The 25884-nt window shown below is 36.6% G+C and overlaps 1 protein-coding gene across 11 annotated transcripts in view; it reads right to left on the reverse strand.

Annotated features, from left to right (window-relative positions):
• The window catches only part of HFM1 (helicase for meiosis 1), a 139833-nt gene extending 116867 nt beyond the window's left edge, over positions 1-22966 (reverse strand). For 9 of the 11 annotated variants that reach the window (XR_012035059.1, XR_012035057.1, XR_012035058.1 and 6 more), the window contains exons 1-2: positions 22175-22301; positions 21579-21787 (exon numbers count right to left, since the gene is read on the reverse strand). The gene's annotated coding sequence lies outside the window, so the exon portion shown is untranslated. Of the gene's footprint in view, positions 1-21578; positions 21788-22174; positions 22302-22475; positions 22561-22902 lie in introns of those variants that run through there. The other 2 variants (XM_072834449.1, XM_072834450.1) reach the window with 2 other exon arrangements.
• Between the last annotated feature and the right edge of the window lie 2918 nt (positions 22967-25884).

Below are 25884 nucleotides of genomic sequence, written 5' to 3' on the forward strand. Positions count from 1 at the left end.
AGAGAGAGAGAGACAGAGACAGAGAGAGAGAGAGAGAGAGAGGCAGAGACACAGGCAGAGGGAGAAGCAGGCTTCATGCAGGGAGCCCGATGTGGGACTCGATCTTGGGTCTCCAGGATCACACCCTGGGCCTCCAGGATCATGCCCTGGGCCGAAGGCAGGCGCTAAACTGCTGAGCCACCCAGGGATCCCCTAAGAACCTCCTTATATCTGCAGTAGAAATGGTAGGGGATGCAAGAAGTTAGCAATTTGTCTGTGAAACACATTCTCCTGACTATGACATTTCCTTTCTCTACTATAACACTAGTTGCCTCAGGATCCCTGCCCTTAATTCTCTAGCCAGAGATGGTGGATTTTCCAAGGAAGTTTTAGCCACCTGTATACCACCTGCCTCCACTGGACTATATGGGCCTTAGAATAAACCATTAAAAACATGGAGATGTTTATCCCAATTATAAAATTAACATATTCTGATGATTAAAGCTAATAATAGTATATTGCATAATTAAATGTTGCTTAAAAAGTAGATCTTAAATATTCTCACCACAAAAAAGAAATGATAATCAAGTGACAGGATGGAGTATTAGCTAATACCATAGTGGCATAGTGGTAATCACTTTGTGATATATAAATGTTTCAAATCAACATGTCATACACCTTAAACTTATGCAATGTTATATGTAAATTCTATCTCAATGAAGCTGAGAATGAATGAATGAATGAAAAGTTTGTTCTAGCTGCATGGTCCAAGTTTTTTACACTGTTATTCATGAGAGAATTGGTTCGCTAGATACTCAACTCCTCTGTAGCGGAAGCAAACCAGGACTTACCATTTTAAAGCTTGCATATGACTAAAATATTGGGCCCAAATATTTTATTTCCTTGCACACACTAAGATTTGAATAAAACTTTATAAAGATATAGTTAGTGACAGCCCAAAACCAATAAGATTATTTTTTTGTAGTTACTCTTTGTACACTAAATCACAAAAATCTCACATTCTGTACTAACACTCTTAGGCTCTTGGTATGTTAATATGAACTTTCAAAACAAAATTTTCAGGATGATGGCATTAGAGAGTTATTCTAAAAAAGAAGTTCTACCTTCATTCTTTTAATAATTACTACACCTCTCCTAACATTCAAAGTGTTTGCTTATTTATCATTAACAATTTGAATTTGGAAAGGAAGGGACAACAAAACTTTAAAGATACAGATTTAGAAATCTTATCTATGTAAAGATCAGTCAGAAATTGGAATAAAACTCTGATATTGTAGCACACATTGGTAGTTTCAAACAATTGTTATTTTCAGAATTTGAGGATATTTTACGACAAATGGTATGCATACCTCTGATACAAAGTTCATATGTATGTTGTTTTAATAATACATGTAAAATAATTTAATTGGTTCTGTTTTACTCTATTCTCCCTGGATGGATATACTGCTTCATGCCTACCAAGATCTATTTTTTCTATCTTCCATACAAACAAAATTATAACTGGGCTTATCTAGCTAGGGACAAAATTGCTGACCCCCACTTGCGGTTAAGTGTAGCCACATGGCCACATGACTGAGGTCCTGCCAATGAAATGTAATGCAAGAGAAGTACGTCACTTCTGACTCAGAGCTTAAGATACATTCTCTTTCCCATCAGTCAGAACCTGCAGTGACCCAGTTTTGACCATGCAGATGCCAACAGTGCCTCGGGATGTTAGCACAACATGGTGGGTAGAACATGAGGCCCTAAATGATCACAACTAGAAGGACGTCTGCCAACCTGGAACACTCACAGTACACTGTTATATAACAGAGGAGTGAATGTTTACCTTCTTTAAGAAAATGAATTAATGTCAGGTGTCTTTGTTTCAATAGATCAGCCTTTCCCTAATTAATATGCCCTGGGTTTGGTTTCAAATATTCTAGATAGTAGTATAGGTAGGGAGAACAGATTCTATTCTATTCTAAGCAGCAGGTTCTACAATTGCTCCCTTTTACACAAGGCACCAGGATAAAAAGCACCTGTTATTCTAAGTGTGAGACTCCTTCCAGGCAGCTTTGTCAGCTGATTAGGCAGTAGAACAATGTAGCCAGAAGTTACTGTCTACAGAAACTTGACCAAGGTCAACATAAGAAATAACAGACATGCTTCATTCCCAGAAGCTCTCTTAAATAAGAGAGCTAAAATTAACCATCTTAAAAATAACTCACATTCTTCCCCTCCTGACCTCATTCTTTGTCTCTGGCAGGAACCTGTGCAACCTCCCCCCAGATTTCTCCCAAAGTAAATCTAAGAGGCTCAGGAGCACCGTTTTCAACAACCCCAGATGCTGCCTTTCACATCAGAACCTAATTACTGTTTCCTACAAGTGCTTTTCCCCTATTATAATGTTATTACCATGGAGTTCAGGCCCCAATGCCTGGGCCGTTAGGAGATGGCTGTAAGTTTCAGCTTTTCTTGTGAGAATTGAACTCTTCTTGATTGAATTTGTACCATGTTCTTGGTTTAGCTTACTCTTGAGAACGAAAGAATGCAAAATATTCCATAGTCCTGCCTGCTTTGTCTCTGTGTTGTCTGTCTCATCTTAATGATCCAGTGACCTGTACCATATCTTAGGAACTGACTAAACTCTCAGAGTCTTTTTCAAATACTTAACTTTGATGCCTTCCTCCCATACAACAGTGTTTCCATTTTATTTTTTTCCTCTAATTGATACCTCTCTTACAACAACCTCTTTCTCTTTCTCTCAGATAATGAAAAGATATTTCTTCTTCCAATTTTTTATATCTCTGAATAAAATAGGATTCCTGATTAAGATGCTACTTTGTAACTCTTCCTATTAGAAGTCCCATTCCCCAGCAGGTCCTTTCTGACCACTTCTATGGTGACCTTATAGTCTGTCTGGGGCTCCAGAAATGGCTGCGGTATAACTAAAATAGTTTCTTCTTCCTTAGCACAGAGCATCCTACATTTCCCAGCCCCACTGTATTTTATAGGACCAAGTGACTAATTCTCACTATGTTATTAGAGGGAATCTCAGGGCCAAGACAGTTAAAAAGAAAGTATGCCTTCTCTGCAGTCTTTGTCTTTGCTCCTTGGCTGGCCAGATGGAAAGTGTCCAGGAGGAACTTAAGATCCTAGAGGAAAGCAGAGCCAGTAGACAGAAGGGGCCTGGGTCTCTGAAATATCACTCGCCAAACATCTAATTAGACTCATGGAGCAAGAAACAAACTTGTTATTTCAAGCCACCCAGATTTAGGAACTTGGAAGGGGGAGGAACATTGTTATTAATTATATCATAGCAGAGCCTATTCTAACACACCCAGCAAGTCATTTTTCCTCAGTTATACCCGAATATCCCCTAATCAAAACTTTAAAATCAAAGTATTTATGTAAAAATAGCTAAACCACACAACAAATTTTAAGCACTTTTTATGAAATATTTAACTTTAGTAATTTCTACTATTAATTTTTCTTGGTAGGTTGCTGTGCAGATTGTAACCACCAATATTTTCTCAGTAAAGAGAAGAGATTAGGATGTTTTCAATTCTTTAAGTAAATGTTTTAATTGAACTATAACATATGTACATATATATAGAAAAAAACAAAACTCCTAAGTATACAGCTTCCTGTTTTTTTTTTCACAAAGCAAACAACTGTATTACCAACCCCTGATAAAGATAAATTATCTCCCTTCAAATGTTAACTTCTGAAGACTAGTGTGCCTGTATCCAAACTTCACATAAATTGAATCACATAATATGCATTCCTATGTGATTGACTTCTTTTGCCCAATATTAGGTCTATGAGATTCATCTATGTTGTTGCATATACTTTTATTGCTATCTAGTATTCCATTTTAAGAATGCACCAAATCTAGGGGGCACCTGCCTGGTTCAGTCAGTTAAGTGACAAACTTTTATTTTTGGTTCAGGTCATGATCTCAGGGTGTTGAGATTGAATCCTGGGTCGGCTCCATGCTCAATGCAGAGTCTGCTTGATACTCTCCACCAGAGAGAGCCACCTGGACATGAGTCTCTTGTCGGTTACATATATTGCAAATATTTTCTCCCACTCTATGACTCACCTATTCACCCCCTTAATGGTACCTCTTGATAAGCAGAAGTTCTTTAACAATGTCAGTTTATCAATATTCTCCCTCTTGTTTAGTATCTAAGAAATCTTGACCTAGTCCAAGTTCATAAAGACATTCTCTTATGTTGTTTTCTAGGAGTGTTATTGCTTTGGTTTGCACAAGAACTGATTTTTGTGTATTGATTTTTAATATGGATATTCAATTGACCTGGCTCTCTTTACTGCAAAGAGTATGCTGTTCCCTACTGCTCTGCAGTGGCACCTTTGCTACATGCTCCATATGAGAGTATTTCTAAATTCTGTTCTGTTCTATTAGTCTATTTGCCCATCATTGTGACAATACTATACTGTTTCATTATCATTTTATGTCTTGGTATTCAGTAGTGAAAGTTTCCCAACTTTATTCTGTTTTAAGATTTTCCTTTTAGGGGAACCTGGCTGGCTCAATTGAGTATGTGACTCTTGATCTCAGGGTTGTGAGTTCAAGCCCCACATTGGGTGTAGAGATTTTTTTTTTTTTTAAGACTTTTTGGGACGCCTAGGTGGTTCAGCAGTTGAGCGTCTGTCCTTGGCTCGGGGCATGATCCCGATGTCCTGGGATCACCTCCCGCATCCAGCTCCCTGCAAGGAGCCTGCTTCTCCCTCTACCTATGTCTCTACCTCTCTCTCTGTATCTCTCATGAATAAATGAATAAAATCTTTAAAAAATAAAAATAAATTAAAAATTTTTCCTTTTATATGTATTTCCATATAAATTTTAGAATAGACTAGTCAAATTCTACCAAAAAAAAAAAAAAATCTGCTGGGAGTTTGATTGGCATTTGCATTGAATCCATAGATTAATATGGAGAGAACTGAAATCTTATAATACTGCTATTTTTTAAAGATTTTATTCATTTATTTATGAGACAGGCAGTCAGAGAGAGCACGAGCAGGGGGAGAGGCAAAGGGAGAGGGACAAGCAGACTCCCCACTGAGCAGAGAGGCTGACCCTGGGCTCCACCCCAGGACCCCAGGATCACAACCTAAGCCAAAGTCAGACGTTTACCTGACTGAGCTAGTGAGGCACCCCATAATATTGTTACTCTCAGATGATTTTCTGCTTATTTTTAAATGCTCTTTGTCTCATAAACTGAAATATAAACTCTGTGAGGGTAGAAGCTTTGTCTACTTTGTTTACTGCCATATCCCGGATCCTAGAAGAACACATGGCACACTGTAGGTTCTCAATAAATATTTTTTTGAAGTAGCTAATTAATGTTCTACTGAGAATGTCTTTGATATCCTCCTCTCTCCAATTTCTTGGTCAATTAAACTTATCCTTTAGATTTGAAATTATCTGCCATTTTCTCAAGGGAACCTTCTCTGATCCCCCAGTTACAGAAACTGTACTTCTTTCTTAGCACTTAACTACTTACTGTTATACAATAATACTAGTTACTATGCAATACTACATATTATTTTATATCAGTCTCCCATTTAGAGTGCAAACTCTGTGGGGACAAGGACCAAACATTTCATACTTACTTCTATTCCCCCAATACCTGGCCTGGACCAGCAACAAAATATTATTACGTTATTTTCTAAAAGAGGCTTAGGCAGTCTCTTCTGTTTCTTAAAAATAGAGTTATTCTATTGCCAACACTTTGCTACCCCAAAACCAAAAATCTCTCCAGATATTTTCTGCTGCTTCTATCTTCTGGATTATTTGGTGGACATTCTCCACCAGACTTTCTGGAGTTGGGGGGGGGCATCCTTCATGGCCCCCCATCCCAGACTGGCTGAATCAGAAGACTCCTAAATTGGAACTGGAAAAGCTGCATTGCTAACAAACTCTGCAAGTAACTTTTGCACTGATGAGTTTGGCGCCCACTTCCTTGGACCACATTCATGACATGACTGCTTTATCTCTTTGCGCTCCACAATTTGCTTCACGCTGCTCTGAGTCCAGCTACTCCTATCATCTCTGCCCATGCTGTGTTCTGCTTTTGCTCTCAAGGCCATATTTTCTCTTTGGCCCTCTGCCCTCCAAGGACTGCTGGAAGGCCACCCTGGCTGCCTAATTAAGAACCTCATTAATCTCATCTTTATCTTTCTGGTCATGCTGACCACCCCAGCAAGGGCCACACACTGTCACAGCTCTCTGATCCAACTTCAGAGACAGTGAAAAGGAAATAGCCCAATATTTAGGGAATTTTGAATCAGGAAATCAAAAGTTGCTGTCTGTGTGATATTGAAAATATCATTTAACTTTTCTCTTCAGGTATAATAATAATACTGCTATCCCACCTCAGATATGTGAAAATCAAATGACATGATGTATCATGTCAGAACTTTGTGAACTATAAATGAATATATACACATTAACTATAATTGATAACCTCAATCATCCAATTCTTTTTTTTTAATATTTTATTTTTAAGTAATCTCCACACCCAATGTGGGGCTCAAATTCACAACCTCAAGATCAAGAATCTCACACTGCACCAACTGAGCCAGTCAGGTGGTCTACAATCATCTCCCTCTTTGCAAAATAGGGGGTACTATTTATACTACCCAGTGTTTAATGGGAACGCACATCCTTCCTAGTGCTATTTCATTCCTTCTAAGAAATAAACCAACTGGCTAACTATTGTTTTGTCTGACTTCAAAATATCACATACATTGTACTTCTGGCTGTGTGGTAAAATCTTTTAACATTTTTGAACTTTTTTGTGCAAATCTTGTAACATAATACACAAGGAACTTCTTAACTAACCCTGCCTACTTCCCTAGCTGTATATTGTCTACTTTTCCTCTTCTTTCCTCCTCCTGTTTTAAAAATAAACTTTTAGGGATGCCTGGGTGGCTCAGAGGTTGAGCGTCTGTCTTCAGGTTGGGTCCCGCAGTCCCAGGATCCAGTCTCACATCGGGCTCCCTGCATGGAACCTGCTTCTCCCTCTGCCTCTGTCTCTGCCTTTCTCTCTCTCTCTCTCTCTGTCTCTGTCTCTGTCTCTCATGAATAAATAAAAATCTTAAAAAAATAAACTTTTAGTTTTACAATATTTTTAGATTTACAGAATAATTGCAAAGATAGTAGTATAGTGGGTTCCCACATACTCCGATCCCAGTAAAAACTTATTCTCTTACTTACTGGCATTTTACATTAGTATGGTACTGTTGTCAGTGTTCACAAATCAATATTGATACATTATTTTTTTAAAGATTTATTTATTTATTTGAGAGAGAGAGAGAGATTGTGTGTATAGGCAGGAGGAGGGGCAGAGGGAGAGGAAGAGAATCTCAAGTAGATTCCCTACTGAGTAGTGAGCCCACCTCAGGGCTTGATATCACAACCCTGAGATCATGACCTAAGCCAAAATCAAGAGTTGCTGCTTAACCAATTGAGCCACCCAGGTGGCCTGATACATTATTATCAACTGAGGCCCATTCTTTATTTAGATATCCTGTTTTTACCAATTCTCTGTCCCAGCATCTCACTCAGGGTACCACATTACATTTGGTTACCCTCTCTCTTGTTCTTATCTTTCCCTTTCTTTTCCTTTTCCTTCCTTCTTTGCTTATTTATTTGTTTGTTTCTTCTCTGTTCTAAACACTGTACATATAAATAAGCATGGCTTTTTCTTAAATCTAGTCAGAAAAACTGAAAAAGAAAATTTAACTAATCAATTAAGATAATTAAGATCTATGTTAAGAAGAACACAAACAGTAGACCATCAGAAGCCACACTTAACAGATTCCACATAATAAGTAATTCCATCTGATTTTTTTAAAGATTATTCTTGGTGGGAGTTAAAGTTGTAGCAGAAACATCTGTTAAGGAAGCTACTATAACAGTCCAGGTTGGAGATGATAGTGGCTTGGATTGAGCTGGAACAGTAGAGACAGAATTAGAAATGTTAACTATATTCCAGAGAAATTTTTGAGGTAAGAACTAGGAGACTTGTTGATACATGTAGATGTGGAGGATGAGGACAAAATGGAATCAATCACCAACCTCTTACTATAGATCTTCTATATTCTAGCCATACCCATCACCTATTCTTCACACTCGCCTTGAGAGCTAAGGTCCCAAACTCTTACATTTACTAAATCCTCTGGCTAAATGCCCCTTGTTCTCCCAATTGTTGGTAAATAATTTCTCCTTGATATTCTTTCTTCTTTAATATTCTTCACCACTTCTGGGAAGCTTCCCCTGCAATGCCTCCCACGATTCTACCTTCTTGAGTTTAGGGGCTTTCCTTTCCTTCTCTTCCCCTAGCAGCCTGCACATACTTCTATGCTAGCTTGTACCACCCCATATTGTACTTACATATTTGCTTACATATCTGTCCCTTGGAGGAATTGTGTCATTTCATAGTATAGTACCTGGCACAGAGAGGAGTAAATGAATTGATTGACTCTTTACTATAATTTCACAGAAACAGAAAAAATAATATTACTTATAGTTTTCATATAAGAAAACCATTATCAAAGCAATGACTAAAAAAAAAAAAAAAAAAAAAGCAATGACTAGTCAATCTAAAATATAACAAATGTCATCTACCTTGTACTTCAAACTTTCGATCTTTTGGAAGCACATTCCTTTTTAAAACTTGCAATCTGGATGTCTCTTTTATTCTAGAATATATTTCATAGACCTCTTTATTGGGAGACATCTGTAGAAGAGTCACATTATTTGTAAAGTTTCAGCCAACATTTCTTAATTCTATTACTCTTGGTTTCACAGAAGAACTCTGGCCTCCATTTCTAAAGTTAAGAATCACTCATGTAAGTCAAAGAACTAAAACTCCAAACTTTGATTCATTGAAAATTTATTATGAACATTACTAAGAGTGTGAATGTGCATGTATGTGTTTCAATTCCTTTTCTTTTAGATTACTGTCTTCTGTTTCATTTCAGTGAAATGAGAGTATGGTTATGTAGCTTATTTAATTAGCTTGATTTATAAATTTAATCAGCATGATTATAAGGATCTTTTCCTTCTCATAAACATATTAGCCTTCTATTTATTTGCATATTAGAAACATGTTCACAATTTTGTCATACTTTTGTAAGTAATAGACACTGCATTTCCTAAAATCAAGAGCAACTTTCAACAAGTATGCTTTGTTCAACTTATATATAGATTCCTTTCTCTTTTTTTTTTGTATATATTTTTATTTTTTTATTTTTTTTGTATATATTTTTATATTGGAGTTCAATTTGCCAACATATAGCATAACACCTAGTGCTCATCCCGTCAAGTGCCCCCTTCAGTGCCCATATATAGATTCCTTTCAAGAGTTTTCTCAGGGAAAAAAAATTCTGTTAGTCCTATTTTCTTGTCTAATGCAGCATACTATAGTTTAAAATACTCAGAAGGCCTGGAGTTAAGGTTATACAACTGCAGCTATTTTTTAAAGCTTTTAGACATCACTGTCTTAAAAATACTAGCTAATTCCCTGTGAAAAGGTGCTCTAGAAGTCTTAACTCCAGCGTGGGAATCAGAAAATTGTGGCTTATTACCATACCATAAAGACTCAAAGTTGGTCGCTGAATTTATGTAAACTATAAATATTTAGCTATTTATTCTGATAATGTTTGGAATACTCTTTTTTATATTTACTTGTTAGTTTCAGTCAATAATACCACTGACAACATTTAAATTCCTAGAAGGTAAGATCCGATTCTGTTGAACATAACTCTATTTTGTATTTTAGATATTGATATGTACACATCTGGATGCTTCTAAAGTAATATTTGATGATAATATGGCTGTTTTCTTCTGGGACAATACTTCTTTCTCCAAAACTATCAAATACAGTCAGAGGGGCATATTCAATTGAAAGTTTTCTTTTAAGGGTGCTTGGTTTAGCATGTGATTCTTGATTTCGGCTCAGGTCATGGTCTCGTGAGATGGAGCCCCATGTCAGGCTCCGTGCCCAGCAGCAAGTTTGCTTGAGCTTCTCCCTTTCCCTACCATCTCTCTCTCCCTCTCTCTCTCTCTCTCTCTCGAATAAATAAATATTTTTTTAAAAAGCTATTTTTAAAATAATCTTTCACTATTAAAGAATTCTGACCTCTGACTCTGTTTTATTTTTGACTCTTACCTATGGAGGAGTCCTATCTCTCTAAAAATGAATATCTTGTTTTCATTAGATAAACATTTAGCTGTAGTCTGAACTCCTCTTGAGGCAAAGTTTCCCTGTTGCCACCATCTCCAGAACTTAAATAGGAAGTCTTTTATTGTATTCCATACTAGCCCTCTTCATATTTTACTAAATCAACTATGTCTAAGCCAATTCAATCAAAATGCTCTTGAGCTTCTATTAAAGATTTTCAAGGCAGGATAACTCACATCTCTAGTGATAACAGTTAGTATGCAAAGAAGGAGAAAGAGGAGAAAAAAGGGGAGTGGAGTGGAGGGAGAGATCTTTACAAGACCATTGAAAACAATGACTGTTCTTATTAAACCATTTTCCCAATTTCATCAGGATTTGAGCAGGTAAGAATAGCAGAATACCAGGATATGATTCAATGGTCACTTGTGTTTCCTTAATGCCATATCATATCATGGGCTTTTGCTAAAACATGAACAATAGCCAAATCATTTTCCCTTTTCCCTAAACACAACTGAGAGCCCCAAATCTGATTTATTTTCACCCTAAAGGTGAAATTGCTTAGAAATAATCCAGAACAACTTCATCAACATGAATGGAAATATTTTGGTTACCAATACCTAGAAACATGCAATTAAGGCTGTGAGGTAGAGACTTGTTATCCAGTATCCATTCTCCCCTCCTCCACTTTGCATTGAAATTTTTGAATTTTAGCTGCTCATGATAAAAGCTACGTTTCCCCCCGTCTGACAGGCAGCTAGGTATAGTCACACTACTGACTTCTGGCCTATGGAATTGGAGTAGTAATAAACAAACCCCTTTGTTTATTTGTTTATGCCCTCCATACACTTTTATGCCAACTGGAATGCAGAAGTGACACTTACACTATGTAATTTGAGACAATATGTACATGAGAAATACCTTGTGGCAATAGGACAGAAGTCTGGATTTCTGGACAACCTCATAGAGCAAAACTACCCTTCTAGCCCTAGAACACCAATGGCAAGACTGTTTCATTAGAATAAATGAAGAAACAAATGTCTGCCTTGGTTAAGCCATTGTTGATTTGGTTCTCGATCTAGGCGCTGAACCTATCTATCATCTAATACTACTGGTATGCCAATGAGTTAGATAGAAGATTAACTACAATATCCTAAGACTAAAAAAGTAAAAATGATGTTCAAAATGACGCAAAGGAACTCAAATGTAATTAAAAAATTACATCATAGGTGAAATGCTGAAATTTAAATTTAAATATTTTTAAAAGCCTGGTATATCATTTGAAGATTGAAGACAGAATACTGAAATTGGTAAAAGTTTGAAAAATAGCAAAGAATATTCGAAAGGTTAGCAAACATGTCAGAAGAAATCAAAACAATCATATCACAGATAAAAGGCTACATTTTAGTTTTAAACAAGGAACAATCAGTATTTTGAATTGGTAACAGTTTGCAGAAAGATTTGACATCCCTTTTGCTCAAAACAGTGGAAAGGAAATGAGGATGTCTGGAAAAGATTATTAGTATGAACTGTATGTTTAATATCTCAACTAATATTCATTATTTCACCAATAAAATAGTATACGGGAAGTATTAGGGAAGGATCAATAAAATTGACTCAACTACCTTAAAATGGTAAAAGATGGGTAAAAGACGAGAAATGACAGGATCAAACACATAATAAATCTGACTACTGATTTCTAGAAATAAATCAAGTTCAAAAATTCTGTTTGAAAAATTGGTGAGAGAATCCTATTGATAAAATGGAAATGTCATAGAAAAGGTGTGCCTGGGTGGTTCAGTCTGCCTGCCTTCAACTCCGGTCATGATCCTGGGGTCCTTGATTGAGCCCCACTTTTGGCTCCATGCAACTCCATGCCCAGGGGGGTGTCTGCTTATCCTGCTCTCTGCCCCTCCTCCACCCCAACCCCTCAGCGCTCTTTCTCAAATAAATAAATAAAACCTTAAAAAAAGTCATAGAAAAAGTTTGCAAAGGAATCGGTATATTCTGATTTTTTAAATTTGTATTATTGATATGGGAGAAAGAAGATGAAAGTAAGGTGCAAATACAGATAAGAATGAGGGGCACTGAAAGTCAGTAACGGTATGAATTATAATTTCAGCTTCACATGAACTTTGCCCTTGATTGGGAATGTGAGCAAAACTGAGCAGATTTCTTACAATTTATTTTTGTTCAGCACATAGCAGGTTTTCAAGATCAATAGTTTCCAAGCTTTTTCAAAAAGTGATACTAATCTGTTTTCAAAGATAATCTCGTGTAAAAGCCCAACATACTTCGCAAGCAGTAAACAGAGTCGCTCTGCCTAAGGCTAAAGCAGAAGCAATTGCCAGACCCAGGACTCCAGCCGCCTAGACTGCTTGGCTTTTCTGTATGTCTCTTCTCATGAGCTAGAGGATTATTCAAAGGTAGGGGGATTCCTTGGAGTCTTAGAGGTTCCATGAAAACTCATTTAAATGCTATATTTATATTCTTACCAGTTTGCTGCCCTGATCAGTGACACCATTCACATCTAATTGCCTGGATAGCAAATACTGGTTTCCTCATGGGAGGAAATTGTAATTTCTTTTAACCAATATTTAGTACCCTTCATTTTAGTAAAAATATCAAGTTAAGTTGGTCCTGTTTTTTCCATGGTAGGTGAGTTAACAGCTAGGCATTATTTATTACCCTTTTCTGAATGCAGATATAGAATCTCTGCCCACCATTTGAGAGACACTGTTCAATAGTAACAAATATTTGGTCAGGTTCTGAATAAGAAATTGTTTAAAACTTTTTGGTTCTGGTTTTTAAGAGGGGGAAAATTTTTGGACACCTTCCTAACTTTTAGGACTTTTTACAAAGATCTCTCTCTTTCTCTCACCCACTTTTAAAAAGTGATTGACAATCTCTTAGAAGTTCTGAGTCATGCTATATATTCAACTACTCATTCTGAGCCATCACTGATGTCTTGGGTCCTGTGCTCTGAAGACCCATTTGAAGATGAAACTGAACACTGAGTTCCGAGCTTCCTGCTACCTCTGTCCAGACCCAGAGCCACAGCGTATATTATACTATAAGACTTACCAGTGATGGAGGAAAGAATACAATACCTTTCCAAAAATATGCTTATTAATTCCTGGTAGAAGACAATAACTTCTTTAAATATGAAAAGTATATATATCTTTTTTTATAATTTTTATAATCTGAAATTAATATGAAATCTTATCGTCATTAAGGAAAAAAAGAATAAATATAATTCCAATGCCAAATAATAGAAAAGAAAAACATACCACATCATATCAACCAACTAAATGTTTTATAACAATGTATTGGTAAATTACTATCATTATTTAGTATAATGAAGAATTCTCTAATAACACTTGTTTATTCAATCCAAAATTAAAAACCACCAAAATTGACATTAATGCTGCAAAACGTTGTTTTGTTTTGTTTTGTTTCATTTTGCCTGGCCATACTATACTGTGATGCTCACTGGAAATAGAATTTCAAGGGTTAAGAGAAATAAATAGGGTCCAAAGTTTTCTGTGATTCCATAGCCCTTTAATCATAGTGCTCCTGGAATAGAAGAAGAGTGGGGATAGACTCGAACAGCTTCAGGGAACTAGCTACTTTGGAACACTAAACCATAGTCCCCGAGCAAATTCCATTTTAACAATAGCCACAGAGTCCTTTCTAAAGTATTGCCTCATCTTTAATATTTTAAACCCAATGCCTTAAGTGATATACTGGTTATTTTCCTCTCTCTAGATGATTCTTGCTTTGATGAGTTACTTTATGTCTCAGGGTTTCAGCACATGGTCTGCTGGGTATGGCAAAAACATTTCACATTTGCCTGCTGAGATTTCTGTATACTTCTGACAAGCTGTTGGATTTAGGGGTAAAGCAGATTTTCTCTGAATGTGCTTCTTTGTTCTATCTTGGGTTTTAAAATAATTTTCTTATAAATCCTCAACCTTTTTTTCTTATTGAAAGTGAATGAAAAATAAGCAGAAACCTTATTATAGCTTAGTTTTGGCCTAAGCAGTACAATAGAAAAGCTTTGAAAATCCATAATCCTTGTGACTGAAAAGTTCATAGTTTTTGGTTTCTTACAAATTAAAGTTAAATAGACTCAGCTATGTTGTGGAAAAAGTATAACTTAAAATCGTGTTTTCTAAGGTTTGAGCATAGTAGGTGCTTACCAGATTTGCATTAATTACTTTCTTTTGAGGCCATCAGGAGGTTCTTCCTTCTTCTACCCACAGAACCATTATTTTTTTTCCACAGAATTATTATGCCAAAGTCATCCTTGAAACTCTTGCAGAACTGAAATAACCCTGCTTAATGAGCGTCTGATTTCTTTACTTACTATACTATGAAATTGGACTTTCAAACTCATCATTGTATTTCTTTTAGGAAGAGGGGCAGAGGGGAGCATGGGGTGTGACTAGGAACACAGGCTTTGACATTATCTAGACCTGTGTTGGACTAGAGCTCACCCAGATAAATCACTGCACTTCTCTGGACCTCTGTCTCCTCACCTACAAAATGGAACAAATAATACCCACTCTAAAAATGTCAGTGAGGAAATAAAATTATGTATGTAGAGTAGAACTTGTTTCAATGACTTGCAATATGAAAGCTCAGTAACTGAGCATTGTTATTGTTGCCATTAGTATCCAGTGTCTGAAGTGTCATAGGAGAAAAACAAAAGACTTAAGTGTTAATGTATTTATAAATGTATGTCTTCTGTAAGCATGCTAAGCACTTTATACATATGATATGAAGAACATGCAAACCTGTCATTTTCTAGAGAATATACTGAAGCATTAGATTTCAACATTAAATTATCAAAAATAATTTATTGTATATTCACGTGTTTATGGAACCAGGACTAGCCCTGGGAGGGGAAATGAAAAAAAAAAATCCTGAGGCTTTATATAATATAATATCTATTCAGTCCTTCTAAGGTTCTAGGTTAAACAATAGTTTAATTTTTCCTCTGGCTTTTAAATTTTACCCTGTAATACATTTTGCTGTCACCACAGGTAATAAGTTATCCATTGGAAAGAGTGAAATGAAGGTCATATCACACTTTTTAATACTATTTTAATGATATTCTATAAATTTGATAATTAAATGAAATGAATCAGCCTAACAACACTAAAAAATCAGAGTAAAGCAAAGTTAAAAAAAAAATCTTCCTAAGATACACATTTCAATGATAAACACTATCTCCACTTACCCTTATAATATTATCTAGAAATTTTAATATACTGACTCTTGGCTACTTCTTTCGTACTTGTAATGAAACTTACTCCATCCCAAATCATTTTTCTTAGAAAAGACTTAATCTTCACGTCTTCCCTTTTACTTGTACCATTCTGCAGCTGCCTTGCTTTTAACTTTTGCCATGTTTTCTCTAGAGCTCTTTGTCTAACACCAACCCAGCTTATCATTGCTTAAAATCTCCCTTAATTTTCTCCCTCACTTAGATAGGCTGGCTTAATTCAATCCTTCCTGATTTTTTCCTTGCAGGACACACAGCAGAAAATAACTGTAGTATTTAAAATTTTTGTCATAACAAGTAAGAAATTACAACTTAATTATTAATATAAGGTTAAATGTATCATCTTGCTATTTGTTTTCTATGTTTCCATTTATTTTTTTTGTTCCTTTTATCCTCCTCTTCTGCCTTCTTTTGTATTTACTGAACATGGTCTATTTTTATAATTTATCTCTCTTTTTTTTTTTTTAGCTTATTAGCTGTCTTTTGTCTTCTTATTTTTAGGGTTGCTTTAGGGTTTATAGTGTATTAACATGTCACAGTCTGCCTTCAAGCAATATTTTGGCATTTCACATATAGTGTAAGAAATTTAGGATATATTTCCACCTCTCCCTTCATAGCCTTTGTGCTTTTGCTGCCATCATTTTACTGCTACTTATTTTATAGTCACCATAACATATTATTATGTTTGTATAACAATAATCTCTTAAAGAGATAAAACAATAGGGAAAAAAACATGTATTTTCCAGGAGAGATATCATTTCTGCCTGCTGTACATTCTTATGTGCCGATCCATATTTCCCAGTCGTATCATTGTCCTTTTGCCTGAAAAACTTCCTTTAATTAGCATTTTTGCAGTGAAGGTCTGCTGGTGATGAATTCTTCCAGCTTTGTTATGTCTAAAAATTATTTATTTTGCCTTTGTTTTTGAAAGATATTTTCACTGGGTATAGAATTCTGGACCATAGTCTTTTTCTCGTTTAAAGATGTTGCTCCAGCATGTTCTCTTTTCCACTGTTTCCAGTGAGAAATCTGCTATAATTTTTGTTTCTTTGGACCTAAATATCTTTTTTCTTTCTCCTTTGGCTCCTTTTTTTGATTTTTCTTTTCATCACTGGGGTTAAGCAGTTTGAATATGATGCTCCTCTATGTAACTTTCTTTTTCTTGCACTTTGGCTTTATTGAGCTTCTTCACTCTGTTGGTTTATATTTTTCATCAAATTTGAAAATTTCTTGGCTGTTGTTTCTTCAAATATTTTTTCTGTTTCTCATTCTCTTCTCCTTCAGAGATTTCAATTACATGAATATTAGACTGCTTGATTGACTCATTTTTAAAAATTCTCTTTTCTCTTTGTTCCATTTAGGATGGTTTCTATTACTATCTTTGAGTTCACTAATTTTTTCTTCTGCAATGCCTGCCTAATCTTCTGTAAGTCCATCCAGTATAATTTTATTTTACATATTATTTCATCTCTAGAAGTTAGAGTTGGGTCTTTTTTGCATCTGTAATGTCTCTATTTCACTTTTTGGTGATGTGGAATACAATTAAAACAATTGTTCTAGTGTCTTTGTCTCCTAATTGTAATTTTGTCAGGTCTGGGTCAGTTTCAATTGGTTACTTTTCTCCCTATTATAGGTTATATCTTCCTGCTTCTCTATATAGCTAGCAATAATGGATTGGGAGTATTGTAAATTTTAACTTTTTGGATGTTAGATATTTTTGTACTTCCATAATATTGTTCTAGGACACAGGCTAAGTTACTTGGAAACAATTTAATCTTTTTTGTGTCCTGCTTATAAGATTGGTAGACAGAAGCAGAGTAGCCCTGAGTTTAGGGCTAATTATGAGCCACTATTGAGGCAAATAGCTTTTATATACTTTACTCTCTAGTCCCCTTTAAGCCTTGAGGATTTCCTGTCTGATTGGTAGGACATGGGTATTATTCCTAACCCTGTTACTTTGAATCCATTTGGGTGATTCTTCCCAGGCCTAAGGCACATGCTTCCTAGCCAAAGGTAAAATTTTCTCCTTTCGTGGCTGTGCTTATGAGTACACAACTGACTTCTTGAGAAGACCCTCTGTAGGTCTCTGGGGTTCTCTATGTTATCTGTCTTCTCTTTAATACTCTTTCCTGTGAACTCTAGCTGCCTTGGGTTCTACCTACCTTCTCAACTCAGAAATTCCTCCATAATCCATCTGAGTTCCCCCTTCCTGTGCTGTCACCTGGAAATTCTGAGTATACTGTACATATCAAGCCATTAATGGATCAATAATAATAATTATTATAACTATAATTATAATAACTTTTGAAGTTAGCAACCTTATGAACTTAAAAACTTAGAGAGACTAGGGTGCTCATGATATACAAAAAGACTGGAATCTTGTTCTCCAAGTGGGCATCTGCCTAGGCAGTAGTCTTTTTTTTTTTTCTTTTTTTTTTTGGCAGTAGTCTTTTTGATTGTACATGATCCTGCATGGGCAGGAAAAAAATAATTTGAGGGGTATAGAGAAAAAGGGGTTTGGGGAAGTAGGCATAGCAATAATGCATGAGTTACCCATAGATAACACATATATCAGGAGAGTAGGACTTTAACTATCTTTCTTTTTTTTTTTTTTAAGATTTTACTCATCTATTCATGAGACACACACACACACACAGAGGCAGAGACATAAGCAGAGGGAGAAGTAGACTTCCTGCAGTGAGCCCAGTTCAGAACTCGATCCCAGGACCCAGGATCACACCCTAAGCCCAAGGCAGACACTCAACTACTGAGACATCCAGGCATCCCGGGACTTTAACCATCTTACTTGTACCCCAGCTAGATGGGAATACTGCTGGTTGAAGTGACCCCAGCAGCAAGAGGCAATGGTGTACACCATTCTCAAGGGTGTCAAGAAAGTAGTTCCTCTGAAGGATACCACAAGGGCCCCTACTGGAACCAGCCGATGGACATCTGTCAGACAGAGGGCACAAATGCCCAGTCAACATTAACTAGAGAAGCAGTGATGTACCACAATCTTGTAATGGGTTCAACTAAATAAAAAGACTGATGGCCTTTATCACTTTTCTGTGCCCTCAAGCCCAAAAGAGCTTGAAAAGGAAGAAGAAAGGAAGAGTAGTAAAAAGGAAGTCCTATCCCCCTGTCCTTGTCCCCTGAGGCACAATCAAGCCAAGGGTGATTGGAGGGAGATAAGAATACAGTTTTTAACTGAAGTTTAACTGTATTTACCTAAATCTGTTGAGAGAGCAATGATTAGAGAAAAAAACACTTCATGTTTATTTCCCAATGACTGCAAACTGCTAGATAAATTGGTTACATTTTTACCCCCAGCACATAAGAACTATTTGCTAACTAATCAATTAATAAACCCTGGTTATTTGGAATTGTAATTTTTAGATGATATAAGTAAATAATGCAAATAAAAATGTCAGGACTAAATCTTAGCCATTAGGCAGCCACCTGGATGCTCCACCATTTATTTTGATCAAAGGAACTCAATCATATGAAACTGATTCTTGAATATAAAAGCAATTATTTTAAAATTTTCTTTCTACTATCAAATTGAATATTACTTTTGTGTTGTTTTCAATATTTGTTATGAATTTCTCCCTTTCTCTACATTAGGAAAAACAAGATGGCTTTACAAAATCTTGTCTGGGGCTAAGGTGATATCTGTGTGATAGTTCTTTGCTGTAAAAAGATAAGTGACCCACCCAAAATAACCCCCACCCTCATTTAGCATCAAATGTTAACCCTAGTGAATTTACACTGTCCCGTGTGATAGGTAGTCTCCTTACCACTAGATGGCCTGATCCTCTCAAAAAAAGAATAAGAGCAATTTAATATTGGAGATTCTGACACTAATTGCCTTGTAAGGAAAGAGAACTAAGTTCAAGTGTATGAGACTGACATATTTTTATTTTAATAAATAAGCTTTAGTTGACTTTTCTTGATATTATTTAAAAGATTATTCCGACTTCTACTAATATATTTTAATTAATAACTCTCCATTTCATCTTTTTCCCATGCCATTTTTTTCCTATTGCCATTTAAAATTCTCGGAATATCTTGCTATGGTAATCATTAGGAATAAACTAATTCCCATTATCACACATTTTTTTCCAAACCACATAATTATAGTTTCATCATCAGAAAGATGATGTCTTTCATTTGTCTTTGAAGCATTTCATGGGGGGGGGGGGTGGCTGGGGGAAGGAAGGAAGCTTCACAGTTATAAAAAATAAAAAGTCCATTGCTCTTCCATAAAAATCCTTTGGAGTTAATAAAGAATTAAAATTCTTTAATAAATAAATACTTAAGATATAATTTTATCTCCTTTTACATTCATAGAACTTGCAATTATTCGGGGCTGAGCATTAAGTCTGTAGCTAATTTGAAGACCTCAAATCCCTGTTCCCCTCTTAGGTGCAAGTTGCCTTTAGGTTATTTCCCTGCTCATTAGTACCTCGACCACAGGATGGACAAGGAAAACAAAAGCTCTGCTCTTTTCGAAATGCACTCCTGGAATATAAATGACTGGGGCTGCAATAACTCATGTCCTGTATTTAGAAAGGAAATAGATAGAAAAGAATTAAAGATGAGATGTGTCAGGCACAGCTTTCTGTACCAAGCCCCACAGGCATAGCAAGGCTGAGACAAGTCCAGCTTTTAAAAGGTAGGAATATAAGATCTCTTGTTCAGGTTCTTGGAATTTTCCTCCATTCATATTTGTGAGCATGATTAAAAATACCTCACCTTTGGTGCTTTCCATGACCATGCCATTTTGTAAGCCCAGAAAGGTGGCACCACCTGGCACCACACAGACAATATACATGTTTCTATGAAAACCCCACTTTATTGTATATTCATGTGCAGATCGAGTATTTCTTAGCTTTGCTGAGACTCCAGAAATTGAGCCCTGAAGGGATGCCAATGTTAGAGCTAAGACAGATGACCAAAATCAGGGTTCTAATCCCTGGGGATAGTAATGCCCTGGGGATACTTTACCATGGAAAGTTAAGGCTACCATGGCTGCATTCAAAAAGTAAAGTTCAGACTTACTGAAATATTTCCAATTAATCTATGAACCACAAAATATGTAAGATAATAGCAATTGCTTTCCAGAGTTATTAGAGGATATTATTATTATTAGATGATTACAAATGTGAATAATGTACTTAACACAAAACCTAGTATATTAATAGATGCTCAAAAAACAATTGCTATTGTCATTAAATATAATAAAATATAGTCAGTATGACAATAATCTTCATTATGCAGTCATTTATAGTACCTACCAACAAATTTATATTATTATTAGATAATTTAGAAAGTATCTCAGAACCAGGCAGTATCTGAGGGTCCTTGGCTCCCACATCCAGCCAGTTACCATTACCCACTACAGCTCTGAATGCACCCAACAGTCCTATATAAGCTAGCATGAAATGGCCCCATACAAAGCCCCTTAGAATTTCTTCAAAACTTATCTGCCCTCTCTTGACCTTCTGTGTCTTTTTAGGTCCCTTTCATATCTTGATTCCACACCTTCCATTATCCCCATGACTTTGGTCATTTACCCTAGCTCTAACCTTGGCATCCCTTCAGGACACAACTTCTGGAATCTAAGCAAAGATAAGAAATACCCAATCTGCCACTTTCACCCCTGTGGGAGGCTGATGGCTGAGGAAATTCTGGCAATTCGACTTTACTGATTCTGATGAAAGTAGCAGACATATTTCAAACTAGCTTCTGCAAAAGAATTTATTGGTAATGATTCTGACTCCCAATTCCAGTGTGGAAGTGGGGAGTCCCCACACCACCTAGCAGTTCCCTCATAGCAACTGGGTGGTCCTACCATTCAATTCATTTCTGACACTATCCACCTGAAGATAGTCTCAGATCCTACAGGTTAAGGGGTCAGTCCGACAGGACTATCCCCCTCCACCACCCTTCAGAGGCCAGTCACAAGCCCTGATTATCACTTGTGCTTCTGAACAACTGGCTGTAGATTGGAGGGTCTAATGCCCCACTTTTCTTGGTTTCAATTAATTTGTTAGAATGGCTCACAGAACTAGGAGAAACAGTTGACTTACTAGATCATCTGTTGTAGTGTGAAACTGAGTAACTCTTTTAAGATGGAGTCAGAAGGCCAGAAGGGGGAGCTCTCATGCCCCATCACTTGTGATCAGTTGCAGGCTCAAACAGGGAGGAGAGTACTTTGCATTCCCAACAGGGAAAAGGCTACTTTGCTGCTCCATCTGGAAGAGGAAATAAATTCTCCTTGTTTGTCTATAAGCTCAGCCTATAAGAAAATGGTACAACTCGGTCAGTGAGGAAACTGTTACCACCCTGAACTCTCACTTTCCCACAACAGACTTTCAAAGCAGCTTCTCCTAATTTCTTCCTTTTCTCTGCAAAGTAACATTCCTCACTTTGATTATTGGACTTGACAATGGTTTGACAGAGCTTGTGTGTCAGAATTGAAATTCCTCTGCTCTTCCTAAATAAACCCTTTTGCTGGTAAGAATAGCTTTTTACTTATAAGTTCAACATTATGAAAGGACTTCAGGATATAATTTAGAAGAGCCAGATGGCTGAGATATATAGGACAAAGTATAACAGGGGGCACAAAACTTCCATGACCTCTCTGAGGGCACCATTCTCTCTGAATCTCCACATGTTCACCAACCTGGGAGCTCTCTGAAACCTATTCTTTTGAGTTTTATGGAGGCTTCATTTCATAGACATGACTGATTAAATCAGTGGCCATTGGGGCCTGATTCAATCACTAGCCCCAACCCCTCCTTGTAGGTGGGAGGAGGAGGAAATGAAAGTTCTAACCCTCTAATCACATTGTTAGTTCTCCTGGCAACCAGGCCCCATCCTTAGGTGGGTTCCAAAAGTGCTGCCCTCAATGTATTTATTTTTATTTAGGCAACAGAGTTTTCAAATGAATACCATCTTTGTTCATGGGAAGATTTCAAACTTACCAGATGTCTCAATGCAAATTGCAAATTCCCAGGAAAGGATATGATTGGCCCAGTTAAGGTCAAGTGTCCACCTTGGTGCCATCAGCTATGGACAAGAAACAGACTCATGTAATGCAAATATAGCAATCCAAGGTCCACTTTTATGTTCTCAGAAAAGAGATGTGTCATCAGATACCCTGAATGGTGTCTTCTACATGGTATATTTCCCATTTCCCCCTTATTTTCCATTATCATTGCCACCGTTCCTGCACGTTCAAGATAGTAGACCTGCCCATTCACTGATCCCCAATACTTTCCTATTCTATCTTTTCCACCTCTGACTTCTTTCATTTACTTTCACCTCTCTTGTTTTAACTTCTTGGTTCATACCTCAGTTTTTATTTCTGCTCCTGGTCTGTTCCTGATTTTGTGTCCCATGACCACTTACTTGGCACATTGAACTTCAACTTTTCTTTATGATTTGTAACTTGACTTAATTCTTTTGACCCAGAAAATCCACTGACTTCTTCAGATGAAGAGTCCTGTTATGATCCAGAATGCCACTCCCTGGTCCTTTGCCCATTTCAGCAATGGTCCCATGATGTAAGGGAGAAAGAGAACACAAGCCTATTACCGCTTCTAAATGAATATAATATTCCTAGAACATTCCTTTGATCATATCATTCCTTGCCTCAAAAGTTCTTCCATGATTATTTAGCCTGATAGTCAAAAGTCTTTCAGAGTTAGGTGCCAAACTACTTTCCCAACCTTTTCTCTCCTTATTTCTTTACATGAAGGTTCTAACCCATGCACATTTCCTAAATGCCTTACACAGAATTGCATCGTGAGTCTATGGTATACCTGGCACATGGGGCTCAATGTGAATAAATGCAGTGAATATTGGTCTTGCATAATTTGACTTATTTGGTCCTGAATAGTTTTTAGCATATAACTATATGGGAGATGTGAGAAATTACACTGAATTGGTACTGATAGTATGAAATATACTGGTTTTGACATTTTTCTTTTCTTTCTTTTCCTTTTTTTTTTTTTTTTTTTTGGTGGGGGGGGCGGTTTGACTTTTAAACCAAACTTCTGGCGACAGCTTATTTCCTATTTGTCTTTTTTTTTTTTTTTTCATAAAAATAGAGTGTAGAATAGGAAAGGAAAATATCCTAGCTATTTGCATATGCTAGTTGTTTGAATTCCAAGATAAACAAAAACTTACTGTATTCCTAAATCTGTCCTTAACTAAATGCCAGGAACTTGAGCTGTATTGTGAAGCCATCTGTAATTTTCTGCCCCTAGGATCTTTTGGCCTCTGGACAATACTGTTGCTTATCCTTTTTATCACCCTTAGCCAAGTAAAATGAGACAAAGCCTGTTTTGTATGCAATAAGAGCAACCACTTCAAGTTAAATTCTTTAGAGTCTATTCTCACATTATTTTGTGTCACAGATATAAATACTTTGACCTTCACTCTCTAAAATCTGCCTTTTAGAGGTCTTAGTGAATCACAAACTCTAAAAAATGATTTAAGTATTAACATTTTTTGCTAATGTATGAAGACGCTGTATTGTCAAAGAGATGTTTTACTATTAAACAGACTGCCTGTTTAGGCTCACCACATAAACCAAGCTTTAGTGTGGCTATCAATAAATATTTGTCAAATGAATGAATAAATGAATGAAAATATAAAATAAGAGAATTGTGCATTTCTGGTCAATGGAAGCTACATTGTAGCTGTTTTTAAGATTTATTTATTTATTTGAGAGAGAGAGAGAGAGAATGAGGGAAGGGGCAGAGGGAAAGGGAAGGAGAGAATCCCAAGCAAATTTCCCAATGAGCTCAGAGCCCCATGTAGGGGCTCGATCCCAGGATCCTGAGGTCATGACCTGAGTTAAAATCAAGAGTCAGCCACTTAACTGACTGAGCCACCCAGGTGCCCCAATGGCAGCTACATAAAATGGAGTTAAATAAGAGTCAATTAATTTTTAAAGGAACTAGAAAATAAAATATCTAATAGAGTTAACTAAATTCATTTTATTTTCTTCATTCCATAGCTTTCTCCTCTTTGCTTTAAAAATGAAAATTGTATTTTAAAAATTTTGATCTTAACAATTTTCAGCATTTACATTACCATAAAAATGTAAATGCTAGTTACTGCTTCTGTACTGGATTTTTAAAATGCCTTTTATCGTGGCACATTGATCTTTAAATTATTGTATTTAATTTGATAATCCTGTGTGCAAAGGGGTATTGAGGCAAGGTAGGCATGTGTCTTAGCTTGAGTTCCTAAAATTGATGCTGTGATAACTTTTGGATGAAGGTTTCTTGGGTTTGTTTTTTAGCCCATTTTATTAAAGGAACACTCAACCTTTGTTTTTTAAAAATCATAATGAAAGTCTCTTCAAAAAGTTTTTTAAATTCTAGAAAGTTTTTATTACATATGAGGCTCATTCATGAAAGCTATGATTCTAATAACTTCACTTAAAATATTAGAAATCATATTGCCAATTATTTTAATTTATGATATATTTTTGAGCTCTTTTAATATATCTGCTAATACTAATAGCCTGCTAATAGACTGAAAGGGCAATGTAGACACATGCAGCCAGGAGCCCAAGAGAACTTGGCCTACCTACCTCACCCACACAGAGTAGGGGAAGGACTTTCAGTATCAGGCCATGCAGGAGCAACAGGAGGCTGAGAACATGGCCCAGAGGGGCATCAGCATGGTTGCCAGCCCTGTGCCCATGAACTTTAAGGACCTCATTGAGACCAAGACCAAGGAGCACAACACAGTTTTCACTCCAGTCATCGGGAAGCAACACAGAGGGAAGCAGCTCTACACCTTTGTGTTATCGTCATCTACATGGACCAGGTGGGTGGTATTTGTCCAGGGCAAGAAGACCTGGGTGCCCATCTCCCTGCAGAGCCTGATTGACATGGCCAAGTAGAGTGGACAAACTGCAGCACACTAGACGCTTGCATTGAAGAGGGGACATGGTTATAAATAAATGGTATCTTAACCCAACAACAAAAAAAATTAGATTGAATATCAGATATTATGTTGGAGCTTTTACTTAAATTACCTCACTGAATCCTCACAATCACCCTATTTGTTCCTATTATGCAGGTTAACACACAAGAATTGGGAAACAAAGTTCTCAAGATCACAACTAACAAATGACAGGACCAGGATTTGAAACCAGATTTGTCTGATGATAAAGCCTTTGGTCTTCAAATCTGCAACATTACGGTGAGATCCTCCTATGAGTAACACAGTACCATTTGGGGGCATTTCAGAAAGGCAAAGTATTGAGGCAGACCTTTCCTCTGGCGTACCTTCAGGTCTTCAGTACAGGTTAGTATTTGCCTGCTTACTCAGAGACAAATGGAAACTGTACAACAGGAAAATGAATTAGTA

Source organism: Canis lupus, chromosome 8 (assembly GCF_048164855.1).
Source record: "Canis lupus baileyi chromosome 8, mCanLup2.hap1, whole genome shotgun sequence".
Classification (NCBI taxonomy): Eukaryota; Metazoa; Chordata; class Mammalia; order Carnivora; family Canidae; genus Canis; species Canis lupus.